General features: G+C 29.8%; 1 long non-coding RNA gene across 1 annotated transcript; it reads right to left on the bottom strand.

Moving 5' to 3' along the window:
- Positions 1-1,749: 1,749 nt before the first annotated feature.
- On the bottom strand, positions 1,750-2,265 carry LOC136968911 (uncharacterized). The gene is made up of 3 exons (XR_010879724.1): positions 2,082-2,265; positions 1,833-1,904; positions 1,750-1,761 (listed from the first exon to the last, which is right to left on the bottom strand). It is a non-coding gene; the product is annotated as an uncharacterized lncRNA (long non-coding RNA).
- Between the last annotated feature and the right edge of the window lie 3,112 nt (positions 2,266-5,377).

Below are 5,377 nucleotides of genomic sequence, written 5' to 3'. Positions count from 1 at the left end.
ACTCTTCTTCGCGTTCGTAAAAGAAAAAGAAGACTCTTCTTCACGTTCCTAAAAGAAAAAGAAGAATTTTCTTCGCATTCCTAAAAGAAAAAGAAGACTCTTCTTCACGTTCCTAAAAGAAAAAGAAGAATCTTCTTCAAGTAAAAAAAAAGTTCGAAGACAAGAGCATTCCGAAAAAGTTGACTGGGTGAAGAAGAATCGTCTCGCATTCACCCTTCGACTTTTTTCGGAAGTTTCTTGTCTCTGAAAGTTTATAATCTTCTGTTATCAATACACTTGAATGTAAGGAATGTCAAAGGAAGTAATGTAATGAAGAATGTCTCGCGGATCTTCACACTGACTAATGTAATTTCTGCATCGTTTGAGGAAAGGTGATATTATTTTTAATTGTGTAAACTTTTTTAAAATTTATTAAAGGAAGTTAAAATACATCTTCTCCTCTGTCTTGAATAGTTGAAGTGAAAAAAGTGAAAAAATCTTTCCGGCAAAAACATTTGAAATTGCGTGTGGCGCCATCTGTTATGATATTTTATTTTAAAATTTTTACATTATTAATTATTATAAAATGGCAAACAACTTAATTTTGAGGGTAAAAATGAGTTTTAGAAAAAATTGTAAATGCTAATAACGAGTTATATCTTTGTTAATTCCGACACCACTGGAGATATGATTTATGACTCTTTGTATTTCTGCACCGCTCAACCTATAGACACAAAAAATTAATACCATCAATTCTCCTAATACACAAATTTTCTTGCAAAATTTCAGAAATTTTTGACAAAAGACATAGGAGTTACAAAGCTTGAAAGAGGGGAACAAAATCGTGCCTTCTCCCTGCCGCACACAATAGTATGTCAAATTGGCAGGCAATGGTCGTCAATCAACTGAAATTTTGTAAAAAAAATAAAAGAAAATATGAGATAAAATATAAAACATAATACTAAAGATTCCAACTGAGTATATACCATGGCATTAGATTTTGCCAAAAAACAACGGTTTAATTGAAATCGCCGAAGAATTGAATTTTCTTTAGAAGTTTTGCTGTAAAAAAGCACAATTTCTTAAAGGGTGTGAGACAAATTGTAAAATATATTTTCAGAATATCAACAGGTAATATAGAATCCTGTATTCAAATATAAACAACGTGAAGAGTAGAATCATAAATCATAAAAATATGTTTAATGTTGGTTTTTATATTCTTGTCGTGTTCACGGCGATCCATTCTTGGATACGAGATGAGAATAAACAGGATTAGGCACCTCTGTAGATATTAATAGATCTCGCCTCATTTTCTCATGAACATTACTTATGAACGTTAAATGGACGTCGCATTTTACTGATGATGAGATAAATGTAAGAGGAAAAATCACAAATTTTTTATATTTGCAAGTTAATTTTTAATTCATATTGGTGTTACAATAGCGATTTTACATCTTTTATTAATTATTTTCTTATACAGATTCCAGGACTGTATGGATCTTTGCTCTCTTTTTTGCAATAAAGTCCCTTTCCACATTTCCCCAATCGATTCCAAAGTCCTCCGCAATTTTCATTTTCACTCTAAAAATAAAGGAGAAAGTAATCACACGTTTTTATTCGCAAATTATTACAATTTAATATTAATTTAATTAATAATTTATTACTTTTCCACAAACGAGACAGCAATTGCAGATATCAGTCACAAGGCCAGAAGGACATTCATCAACACTTTTGTTATGGCACACGTACGTTCCGCATGGTCTACATCTAAGTGCATTCACACTTCATAAAGATAAAATTACAATTAAATTAAGCTATAATTATTATTAAACCGAGTAATTAACCATATTTGCCATAAGAAAACAGTGGCACATAAGTAGATGTAGAAGCAAATCCTATGCATTTTCCTGAAAGAAAGGTGATAACTGCGAAAGAAATTTAAAAATGGATAAGATTTCATACTTTTTAAAATATTTTAAAAGAAATTCTTGATGAAAATATATAGTACATATATTTATATATAAATTAACACTACTACTGGCAAATTATCGATACAATCCTTATCTGTAAAAATTCATGTATATAATAATATAGTTACTTACTTGATCGAATATATACTACTAACTTATTGTTGAATTGATTTTAGTTAAAAACTTTCATATGCTTTATAGTTCGTTAAAAAATATTTTAAAAAATAAAAGTATACGTAATTCTTTTTATACAAAACTGTTTTATAACGTTTAGCAAAAGTTGATTTCCCTTATTATCAGAAAGATTTCATATTGCTGTTCTAAGAATAATAAAATAAAATTATCCAGTTTGTTTTTATTAAATTATTTTAATTAATATATTAATTAGTAAGTAAATTAGTAAGTAAATAAATAAAATAAGTAAGTAAATAAAGTAAAATAAAATTAGTAAAGTAAATAAATAAATAAAATAAAGTAACATTTTATTTATTTACTTACTAATTAATATATTAATAATTTATAACTGCCGAAGTGTAGTATGAGTCGTACAAATTGGGTATGTCCCCTCTTCCTCATTCAAGCAGGTTAGCCCAATTGAGTGCATCACATGACATCAGTGCTGCGTTCATTACGAGAATGTTCAACTGTGATGTCATATGTTTTCTACAGTTGCACACATCTTTTTAATAGAATAGGATATTAAATCTTTTCGAGGATGAAAAGTTTCAACACATTTCTTGTTACTAAACAATTACGAAACAGATTTATAGAGGAAAAGTTGCTCATGTTAATTTTTTTTTTAAATAAACTATAAAATATCTGAAGCAGTTCTGCATAAAATATTTCAAGAATATAACTGCAATAAAGTAAGTATAACTATATATTAATTCCTTTCTAATCTAAAAATTTAATTAATAATTATGTATATAATTCATCAGAAACAATGTTAATTTATATCAGTGCGGTAAAGGGTACATAAACTTATTCTACGAACCAAAATTTAATGAGCTAAAATGCTTCTTTTATACATAAGTACTGTGCCAAATTTCATTTCTTAATCATTACCCCATCCTGCAATATTAAGCGAGGTAGATGCGAACACATACCTACACACATACAGCCAGGATAAATTTTTGCCTTTTTTAGTTTTTTGGATTCAGGTAGTTTCTGAAAAAATGATTTGAAATTATCTATACAAATCAGTTTTCTAAATTAAGAAATAGTAAAAATATGTTAAAATTGAAATACATATTTGTGGGAATGACAAACACTGTTATGTAAAATTAAGTGGATAGCAAAAAACTTTTTATATCTTTCTCTTGTTAATTGTGTGAAAATGCATTTTAATTTTCGTCACCAATTGTTCGTAATACAAATGTCATCTCTTACACCTATTAGTTGTCCAGGTAGTGGTATGGATAGTAAATACTGGTAGTTGATTATAAGTTAGAAACTTCTCTAAAAGGTTGCCTTTTAAAGTTTTTTGAAAAATATTTGTATCTAACACTTACATGAAGACCAGTTTCCCATAAAAAATCTTTTTCAGAGGTACATTTTTAAAAAATTGCCACTCTTGCATCACCTCCTTTCAACAAAAAAATAAATAAAAAATAGAGCATAAGTGACATAAAATTTCAAATTCTCACCACAATTATTATCAAAGCTCAGAAATCACATACTAAAAATTCATTTTGTAGAATTGGTAGCGAATATCTGGTTGCAATATTGCTCCTGATCTAGGATTTTTTTTCAATTTTAAGAGAATCGAGAAGATAGAGTGTAATGTTTTTCCCATCTGAAAATCAAAGATTATTAATTAATTGTTATATACATTTCTTTATAATTAACCTTCGGGGTGCCTGGTGAAGAAATTACCGTCGAGCGCCTGGTGGGTTCCGACAGACCCCAAAATAAAACACTACATTATATGGCTTGTAAAGATAATTTCAATATAATGGTTATATATATATATATATATATATATATATATATATATATATAACAGGTTCATTAAGACATATTTAGAATAAAACAATCATTTATTTACGTGAAATATTTATTCACACGACTACATAATAAAAAACATTAACTTTTTTAGTTGTAACAAAAATATTAACTTTGTTTCTCTAGAAATCATGATGTAATGTCATTATAATTTAAGTATTTTGGCTTCATTTTAATAGCACAAAATATAATTATTTGTTAAAGCATAAAAACATTTTCCAGTTAAAATTTGAAATCCAGAATTCAGGCATTTTTCCCATAGTAATTTCGCATGTTCCATGCAAATAAATCTGGATCATTTTTTACAGACGCTCAGTAGCTGCTTAAACGTTTATCTACTGACAACGTGAACATGTTAAAAACCAAACAAACACAAAAAATACGAATTTTACATAAAAAGACATTACTTACAATTTTGCAACGCCGCGCGCCTAATGGGGTCTGTGAGGCCCGGCACATATTCAAACACGTCTTGTTCGCAAGATATCTCGCGATGAACTAAAAATTTTGTGGGATCGCAAGCGCATGAAGAGAACTGAAGCTACTAATAACCTTAAGTCGCTAATGCAAATATTAAAATAGTTATAAACTTTTGAAAATGAGTCGGGCCTCTGAGACTCCACCAGGCACCCCGAGAATTAATTAATGCATTATTTTATAAAGGTATAATTTGTTGTTAAATGAATGCTTTTGTAAATTTACTATATAAAAATCTACTTTTTAAAAACTCTTTCTGCCCTGTGAGCACTAAGAGGGCTTCTTTTTAGCAAGACCTTTATGAGTTCTGCCAGGCCTACAATGGGGTGGCCGGGTGGTGAGAGAGGGGGCCCAACACATCCGGACTGACCACTCCTGAAAAATTCCGGGAGTTTTTTCGAACCGTTCGGGTTCGATCCTGGGTTCTCAAAGCAGTAGGTTGTCACCTTAACCACTTGGCTATACGGCCGTCCTATAAATGTCTACTAGGACATATCGTATTATTAGGACTTATTGTATTGCCTGGTATTTCACCTGGTAAAATGCTAGCTGAAATAGCAGATAAACAATAAAGATTGTTCTTTCTGAATAGATTTTCATCAGTTTGCAGAAACAGAACACCAGTACAACAAGTCCCAATAATACGATATGTCCTAGTAGGCATTTATATAATAAAGTGTATTAAATAAAGACACAACGCCATACGAATTAATACGTTTGTAAATTAATTATGTTTAATAAAATCCTGATCTGTCTTAAATACGATGGGCACCACTTCATCTTCTGGCCGCTTTCGTTATCCGCCTGATCAAACTCACCATAGGTAAAAAAACAGGGCATACCAGTGCCCCTATAACGGTAAGGGTTTAAATTCTGTCTTGCTTCGACTTCCGATTACCATCAATTAAATAAAATTAATAAAATAGATGATGCTTTTAAGACTGCGT

This window comes from Centruroides vittatus, unplaced genomic scaffold, assembly GCF_030686945.1.
Source record: "Centruroides vittatus isolate TY-2023 unplaced genomic scaffold, ASM3068694v2 contig_1658, whole genome shotgun sequence".
Taxonomy (NCBI): domain Eukaryota; kingdom Metazoa; phylum Arthropoda; class Arachnida; order Scorpiones; family Buthidae; genus Centruroides; species Centruroides vittatus.
The sequence above is the reverse complement of the archived record's forward strand: the minus strand, read 5'-3'. Positions and strand labels throughout refer to the sequence as shown.